At 31.1% G+C, this 10228-nt stretch overlaps 1 pseudogene; it reads left to right on the top strand.

The window, feature by feature from the left end:
• The first annotated feature begins 5152 nt into the window (after positions 1–5152).
• LOC122594855 lies at positions 5153–5932 on the top strand (annotated as a pseudogene).
• The last annotated feature ends 4296 nt before the right edge of the window (positions 5933–10228 follow it).

Raw genomic sequence — 10228 nt, 5'->3', positions numbered from 1 at the left:
TTTACTATTTTGCATGCTTAAGGTTAATTATCATGTTTTAATTTAGCAAGGTTTTTTTTTTCTGGTAAGGTGGCCTACCACCTATGTGGCTATGTAATGTTTTTATTTTGAAGTGCAATATGAAATGGTCAAGTGTATGTGATGCTTGATCAATTGTTATAGTCTTTTAAGGTTATTCGTTTTTGATGAAATTTTATCTCCTCAAACTGGGCCGTAAACGGTTCAGTTCGGTTAGATAGAAATTATAAACCGTTTTTCGGGTTTTGTTTCGTTTCGGTTACTCAAAAATCGGTTAAAGTCAGTTAATTTCAGTTTTATTTTCGGTTAACCATTTATTAAAATTATAGTAATATAAAGTTTAAGTTTTCAATTATAATAGTCAATTTACATTGTATTAATTAATTTTTCTATGTGTAATAGTATTTAACTATATTAATATTTTGTTTTTAAATAAATATACATTACATCTAATTTTAAATTACTTTTTCTAATTATGCAATGCAAGTTTCTATTTAAAAAATCATGATTTACTACTTAATATGTCTTTTATATGATATTACTAATATATTTTTTAAATGTTTTAAACAAAGTTAACAACTTCCTTAAAAAGAGTATATATATATATATAAGAAAATTATTTAGATTATTCAAAACTAATCATAAATTGTGAAAAAAAGTTAGTAAAAATGTTAATATTTTTGGCAACAAATACAAAAATTTAGCTAAATAGATATGTAACTAATGTACTCAATTAATACATATATGTACGTGTAGGTATATATTAAAATTCGGTTCAGTTCTAGTTAACTGCGGGTAATGAATATTGAAAAACCGTAACCGAACCGTTACACATCGGGTTTTTTTTCGGTTTTTTTGGGTTTCTGTTTTTTTCGGTTTCGGTCTATTTGATTTCGGATCAAGCGGTTCGGATCGGTTTTTTGGTTCATTTCTCACACCTTACTTTAAAGTAACATACATTGTTATTATACATAATCCTATTTTTTATGATTAGAAGTGTCATTTATGTTTGTGTTTATAGTTAGAATATTTTCGATTGGCACTTGGTTTACACTTCTTTCTTTAATGTTTCTTGTTCTACAACTTCACCACTTGGTTGGTTTTATCTATACTTCTATACCACTATATAAAAATTATATCACATGTTGAAAAATTAACATTTTTTGTACATGCAAAATTACCATTTTATCCTTAATAAATTAATTTACATCAACAGTCCATTATCTCCTAGAAGAGATACACTACTCTTTCAAATCAAATATCTTTATATCAACTACCTACGCCACTTGACGCATCTGCCGCCACCAACAGTCGCCGCCGCCGTCATCATCCGTCGATGCCACCACATCACTGCACCGCTGCATTGTGCGGGTACCATGATTTTATATTAGAAAAGTAAAAAGAAAGAGAAAATGGTAGACAGTCATAAGTAGAGGATTTTATAGGCACTAATGGGCTAGTGTAATATGGCCCAAACTATATGTTATTGATGGGTTAAGCACTAATGGGCTAAATGCTGGACAAGTTACAATAGCCGACGTTTCCATTATCTATCAATTTACAGAAAAGAGGGGGTAATGATGTAATGTCTCTCTTAAAAAGAAAAGAGAAATTTACTTTAATAGTCATAAATGAAGATGTATATCTTAGTTTAGAGACCTATAAAACTAGATCTATACTTGGTCGTTGACTGGGTTAGAAACTATATATATATATATATATATGTTTGAAACTATAGATGCAAGTTATTTTATGACCACTTATTTTAGGACCAATCTTAAGACATGTGTTTTTTTGTAACTTACACACCACCATGATCATCTCCGACCACCATGATTTTCCGACCACCGCGTCGCCGGAAAATAATGTGTAAGTTAACTTACACATAATTTTCCGGTGGGCCCGTCGCCGGGAAGTCTTAGTGTTTTTACAAAAAAAAGTCTTGTATATCGTAGTAGATGATAATGGTGGTGTATAAGTTACAAAAAACACATGTCCTAAATGGTCCTAAACTAAGAGGTGGTCCTAAAATAACCCACTCCAAAAACTATATATATATATATATATATATATTTAAGAGTACACGAAACGTGTTGAACTTTATATATAAAAAAAAATAAATCAACAAAGTGTAAATATCCAACTTTTATTAATAAAAGGCATAACATATATCTAATAGGATAATGACGGGTTGAATTTTGTTGTATTATCGGGTGTCGGCTTTTGTACGGATCTGGTCGGGTTTTGACCCATGCTCATGCCTAACAACGCTATCACCACCGCTGCCACCCGTCACCTATGTTGTATTTCACGGGCACCCTTTTAGTATAATAATAACAATGCATATATGACTTAAACTATTTTTACTTTTGATTTGAAATTATAAGTTTAAAACCTCATTTTATGAAGCCTTTCTTTCTTTCTATATGTTTCAACCGATAATTCCACACAACAAAACTAATTTACACTTGACACAAAGAGTTTTAGATGAAAATTACTTTACGTTGTTTTAAATTCTTTCTTTTTTACTGGTTCTTCAAGTCTAACACCATTTTAATTTCGTTAGCTATGTAAAATATTTAAATTTAAATTAAAAAAATTAAATACATGTCGTAATTAGAAAATGTATTTATATAACATTAAAAAATTACCTTATTTACCAAAAGTTTGACTTTTAATTTTAAAGGCTATGATTGTTTTGTGTATTATTTTAGATAGCTTAAGAGAAAAAGTTTATCTATGGGACTAAGGGGTTCATAGGCATTTACCATAAATGGAGATCAAAGCTTGAATGTATATATATATATATATATATATATTTTTTTTCTCATTATAGCATGACCGACTGGTTACCAAGTAATTTAAAAGTTTTTTACCCAAAAATAATAACTTATTGTCGGTTTAATATAGGGTTTAGTGCGCCGGAATGCAACTAACTATGCCCAGAAAGTTATAGTGTGCAAGAACTAACGTTTTTTATTGTATGCATAAACTTAATAAAAAAGTTTAAATCATGTAACTTTTTGTGACCGACCAATCAAAACCTTACACGTGGCATGTTCAATTTTTTTTTTCACGTGATAGCTTATATGGGATGCCACATATACACATTGCATGATTTGAATATTTTTACTAAGTTTATGCATATAATAAAAAAAAGTTAGTTCGTGCACGCTATAAATTTTTGGGCATAGTTTGTTTCAATCTCGCGTACTAAATGCTTTAATATATTATATAAATATATGGTTCCCATAACAAAAAAGAAAAAATAAATTATCTTCAACTTTGTACATTTTTTTATAATATAATATATATAGTCAGTTTAGAGTTGTGATATCTAGACGCGGTAACCCATTAACTTGATTTTTTGGGTCGGTTTGACATTTTGGGTCAGTAAGTTAACCCGTCAACCCAAAAATATTTAAATTTTATACAATGTTGATAGTACATCGACCCATCAACTCATTTAATCCAACAACCTACAATCCATTTGACTTAAACTTAAAGAGCAAACCTCACTTTTTACACATTGGATGACCAAATAAAAAAAGTTTACATGGGTATCACACATTCGACCGATCAACCCACATTACTCAAAACAATTCATTTGATCCAAAACCAACCAATTTGACATGTCAACGAAAAATAACTCATTTGACCTAAAACAACTCGTTTGACATGTCAACCCATGTATTAATCGAGACGATTGGGTCGACTCAATTTTGGTTCGGGTCAGAAACTTTTCAACGTGTCAACCCGATCCTAATAGAACTTATTTATAGGTCTAGGTAAAATATTATACATAAAAATAACTGTATCAGATATATAATATATAAAATTTCAACTATCATACTTTATTGCATCTTATCGATAGCAAAAGGCTATAATTATCAAACTATTATTATTATTATTATTATTATTATTATTATTATTATTATTATATATTAATGAACTGATGCTAATTTATAAACTAAAATTTAAAACTTAATTTTTATTTTTTATAATAAATAAAAAAGTTAAAAGTTAAAAGAAATTTTATTAGATAGTGATATAACTACACCAACTTCATAATTAATCGTTTGTTGTTTCGGGGGATTTTGTTATTTTCATTTTTGTACATGGATAAAATTGAAGTTTTATGTATATATAAATTTGGTTGAAAATAGATGCATACAACATGAAGACTTTGCATGCTTTTTACAAAGACAACAAGTGTAGAAATTGACTAATTGTTATGTTACCATTAATATAAACTATAAATTAAATAAAATAAATAAAATAAAATAAATTAGTTACCATGTTTAAAAAAAAAGTTTGACTTCAATTTTAATGGTTAAAATTAATTTAACTTTGAATTTCAATGATCAAGATTAAATAATAAATTTATTTTTTTCTCTTTGTAGTGATAGCCATATATATATATATAATTATTTATTAATATGGTCAATCATTTTTTACTACTTATATTTTTTACGTAAGAAATGAATGTATCCAATAATATCATGACATGTGTCATGTAGGGTACATGTTGTTGAAAAACAAAGACAAAAACAAAAAACACTATCATTTCTAAATCACTATCATTTCTAAACATCCAATTCCCAACTTACTCTAATAATCAAAATTATCGATCCTAAAATCATTATTCTATTGAAATTCTTCAACAATCTAACAAACCTATAGTTTTCATTGAATTTAAAATAAATTCAGCTGATGTCAAAATTAAAAAGGCCAATCAATTCAATCTTCAAAGATTCACTCATTTGTTCAGGTTCATTAAAATACTTATTTTCATAATTGTAATATTTAATTTGTTAACTCAAACATGATTATCTTGATCTTGTTATTCAAATCTCAAGTAGGTTGAAAACGAATAGATGTTTCTTAGGATGCACGCTATTTGAATTTGCACTTTATAATTACCATTTTTATCATGTTATACAAGATCTAATACACACTATTTGATATTTTGCACTTATAATAGAAGATGATATGCTTTTTAGTTTAACTTGAGATGATGCTTTTAGTTAACTTGAAAATCATATTAGATAAAATGGGATATGGAATACGAGTGAGAGAAGCCCCTTTGCACTTCCCATTAATCATTTTGGTAGATGAACCTTTTGGAATACGACCACCATAATTGTAATATTAGTTAACTTGAAAATCTATACCTTTCTCCTTGCAAATCAAAAATGGCTTTTATTTTTAGTAGCATAACCTACCACTCGACATCCTCCAAGTACCGTGTTAACTACGACAACAAAACAATCGAGACAACGGTCACCAAAAAAGCCACCGTCGTTTCGCAATGGGTGAGAGAAGTCATGTTGGCTCATGCTAATGAGCCCAAAGTTGTGGTGGGCTTGGACGTCGAATGGCGGCCCAATACAGTATCTTATTTGACTAATAAATCAGCTACTCTTCAACTATGCATTGGGACCAAGTGTCTCATCCTTCAACTATTTTACATGGATGAAATCCCACATTCTTTCAAAAATTTTCTTTTGAACCCAAGGTTTACTTTTGTGGGTGTTGAAGTTGAAAAAGATATAGAAAAGCTTAAGAATGAGTATGGATTGGATTGTGCTAAAAGTGCTGACATTCGAGCTGCGACAATAAGGAAATGGCCTTCTATGTACTATAGGAAACCAGGGTTGAAACGTCTTGCAAGAGATGTAGTGAGTCTTCATATGGAGAAGCCATTGAATGTGTGTAGGAGCAATTGGGATGCACAAGTGCTTACCCAAGTCAAGTGCAGTATGCGTGTATTGATGCGTATGCTTCGTATAAGATCGCTCACAAGCTTTTCCTTGAATGATTTTAAGCTTCGATCTTGTTTTTACTATTTTGCATTGTTAAGGTTCGTTATCATGTTTTAATGTTGCAAGTTCTTTTGGTAAGGTGGCCTACCACTTATGTTTAATGTTTTTTTCTGAAGTACAATATGTGATGTTTTATCAGTTTCTATAGTCTTTTAAGGTTATTCGTATTTGATGAGGCTTTATCTCTTAAAAGTAGTAGTTTATATGTAATCGATTAGCTTAGTGGTCTTTAGTTCTTATTGGTTTGTCAAACCCCTTATTACATCTTGTAATATGGGTTACTAATTTAAGTGTTGTTTAGCGATTTGAATTGTAAGACGGAACATTGTATAAGTTTATTTGGTAATATATTTTGTCTGCCTTTTTCAAAGAAAAATATACATTCTTGCCCTTTTACATAGTCCTATATTTTATTAGAAGTTTATTGTTATTTAGTTCAAATATTTTGGATTGGCACTTGGTTTAGACTTAATTCTTTAATGTTTTTTGTTCCACAACTTCCACCACTTGGTTGGTTTTATATATGAAAAAAGTAAAAAATAATTGCAATTGAACCCAGATTCTAGAGAAAATGGTAGACAGTCATAAGTAGAGGATTTTATAGGAACTAATGGGCTAGAGTGATATGGCCCGAATTATATTTTATATATGTGTTAAGCATAATGGGCTAAATGCTGGACAAATCACAGACTCACAGCAGCCGACGTTTCCTATTTTCCATAATTCGTTTCCATAAAGGGGTCGGTATATGAAAGTGTCTCATGTCATGAATGAAAGGTAATATCTTATTCATCGAAGTTTGTCGTATTGATGAAAAATTACATCCTATTTAAATTTTTTTCACGTGAAAAGTGAGGCTAGCTGGCAGATAGTTAGTTTAGCTATTTACCTGCTAGTTTAGATTTTTTTTTTTTTTTTTTTTTTTTTTTTTTTGTTTCAGTGTTTAAGTTAGCGTGTTATGTAGATCTTATTTTAACTTTTTGAGTTTTTTATTTTTTTTTTATTTAGGGTGGTAAATATTTTAGTAAGAATGACAATGGGTTGGGTTCGGGACAGATAGTGCTAAACCCGAACCCGATAAGGAATATATGACCCAAACCCGACACGATACCCATCGGGGACCTTATCGGGGACCCCATCAGAGATAAAATCATGCGCAAAACCCGAAACCCGACCCGATAAGGATATTTATTTTTCAAAAATATTTACTAAAACTTATATGATTTTAGAAAGGTACTACTTTGAAAGGACTAGACTCGATAAACCGAAATAGTAATTTTTTTTTTATATACCCCACTGCGCCGCAGTGGAAAGCCTCGGCAAAGAAAGGGACAAAGCCCCACTGCGCCACAGTGGGCTTGACACCCTCCCACTGTGCCGCAGTGGGAAAAACATCAATTCTGGACTAGGAAAACCACTGTGCTGCAGTGGGTAAAATCACCCCCACTACGCCGCAGTGGGCAGCACACCAGCAACCCTAAAAACGTTTTTGACACTAAATCGAACTTGTGAGCTTCAAATTTCAAAACGAACTTTACAAAACACTTCTCAGAGATTACCAACAACATTACAAACACATTGTATACATAATTACCACTTAGTCTAGTTTCAAAACCCATGAACACCATGAATGGGTCGTTTACCCATTTGACGCTATTTTTGTCCAAATACAACTTCACAATTTACTGAAACTTACATCTGCCCATTTACACAATTTAACGAAACAAGACCATCGAAACGGAATGTATAAAGAGCCAAAGGGAGAGGGACTTCTAAGCCTCTAAAAGCCAAAACTAGTCATTCATCTATGAATGACCTAATACCTTCAAATCTTGCAAAATACCACTTCAAGCTCTATCAAACCTTTCAAATCAACCACACTAGTTCCTTCTTCTGGAACTACCTATAAAAGAGTAAACAACTAAAATATAAGCAAAGGCTTAGTGAATATACTTGCATACATTTGCGAATACGAAGGAGGGCAAAGTACAAGGACTTTTACATGTAACTTATGGCATTGTCATGTCACATTTACATATGCACCTTGTACACTAACAACACATATATGGATCCATATAAGCTAAACAACATAATCATAATCATCTATCGGGGTTCTTAGGCCACCGGAGGTTTTTAGGCCTCAATAGATCAACTATCGGGGTTCTTAGGCCCCGGAGTTTCTTAGGCCTCAACAAATACTATGCCCCCACACTGGCTAATGCCGCATCAATTACCACACATGGACAAATAAACTTCAACATGAAATGGTCAAAACCACCATGGACAAATGGCTTCAACATGATGTGGTCAACTGATCCAACATAAACATAAAGGTATGCAAATATACTCACCTCCCCCGCAACTTGGAAAACAATGCTAAAACGATAATGCTCAACAAGCTCAACCTATGATCATATCATAAAAATGCATAAGCTACATTCACAACTTGACTAGCTCAACCTAACCATTCACAACCACTAGCCTTTTCTAAACCCAAAATCCAACCCATTTGTCATTGAGTTACTTTCATCTTTAACAACAACATTAGGTAGTTCATCCTACCATTTTCATCCATATTCCAATAACTAGCCAAAATTTCATCTTTTCTCACAAACTCAAATTATCACATAGGTTTTATCAATTTCATAATCAAACACATCAAATAACTCAATGACAGCTAGATTAACTAAAGAATTGGGGAAAATTAACCATAATTCAATTTCTAGCGAAACCCCCAAATTGGTTCATTTATGAACCCTAAATTCAAAAGAGAGAAGAAAACTAAATTAGGGGAAATCAACACCTCAATCAATGGAAGATAAAAGATTAGGGTTTTCAAGCCACAATTTCTTCCCCTTCTTCTCTCAATTTTCGGCCACCACCACCAAATCCACAAACCCTATCTTTTGAATTCTTAATTGAAGATTATTTGATGGTGATGATTAATATGGGTAATCTTATTCTTGACTTAAAGAGAGAATTGCCTTAATTTTTGAAATGAAGTAGAAGAATTGCATGAAGGAAATGTTGAAGAACAAATTGGAAGTGTGAGTCAAGGAAAAAGAAGTTGGCTGGCACCTCCCTGGCTTGCCACGACCCAACTGAAATTTGTGGGTATTAATACCCGCTATCCGTCAAAGTTCCAACTAAATTAACCCCATAATCAAAAATAAATAACTAGGAAATTAATTTAATGTCAAAACTATAAAAAGGGGTTAATTTCTTTTACCTTAAAAATCCTTGGGGTGTTACATACTTATTCTTGATATTTTGAGAAATGGATGTGCAAGTTATTGAACACAGATACATATTTTGTTGATATTAGTGTAGAATATAGATTCAAAACTAATTACTTATAAATATATAGATATATGTATTGATATCAGGTCAGGGTAGACATGCCCCAGTCCCTGCCCCGAACGAATTCGGGTATCGGGTTTCCTCATCGAGTTTCGGGTTTCCCTGTCAAGTCGGGTTTTTTTTGCCATCCCTATATTTTAGTACTTCACATTTTAACCACTAAATCCTTTTAAGACTTTTTACTTTTACCATTAAAGATTTAGTCTATTTTAAATTTCACAATCAAAGTTTTTAACTTCTTATATTTATCTTCCAAGAACATCACAAGTTTAGATTTCACCATTAAAGCTTTATATTTAAAATTGACGGTGTATTGTTTAACGATGTGTTTTTTTGTCTAATGGTAACGGTTGACATGTTAGAATTGATTACCCGCATTCAAGTCTATTTTCTGTTATTGTCCCCGGCCAACAGCCGGGTATAACACTAGTTAAAAATTAAAGACTTTTCCGTATGTGATGACATATAACCTTTTGAAGAGTAATAAAAATTGATTTCGATGCCAAAACGAACTTCCCTTAACAACAAAATCACTGCCATCAAAGAACAAGATCATCAAAATATATGATTATGAAAAAAATTAGTGGGTATTAACTCCAGAATTTAAAATTATTTCCAACTTCCCACGTAAGATCACTATTTACTCTTTGTAACAACTTATTTGAATTTTAATTACAAATGTTAGGTGTTGATAATTAGTTTTCTCCAAATTGTTAATCAAACGTCAATGTTAATTTGAATTTTAACCTGAACATCAAAGTCTTTCAATATTCCCTTTTGAACAACTAATTCTCTGTAGCAACTTATTACTACTATAATTTGGTATGGAAAATGATAAATTCCTCCAACAAAATAGCCTAAAAATATCTTAAAGCTTTAAGAAGGTGACGAGTATTATCCACTAATTCTTTTTTCTAATCTTGCCCCATAATTTTTCAATATAAAATTTTAGTCTATTTTATTATAAGGATTAATCATTTCCCATTTGGTATACATGTGTAAAAAAAACAAAAAATATCATTAAA

The sequence above is a fragment of the Erigeron canadensis genome, chromosome 4 (assembly GCF_010389155.1).
Source record: "Erigeron canadensis isolate Cc75 chromosome 4, C_canadensis_v1, whole genome shotgun sequence".
Taxonomy (NCBI): Eukaryota; Viridiplantae; Streptophyta; class Magnoliopsida; order Asterales; family Asteraceae; genus Erigeron; species Erigeron canadensis.
This window is presented reverse-complemented; position numbering and strand designations above follow the sequence as displayed.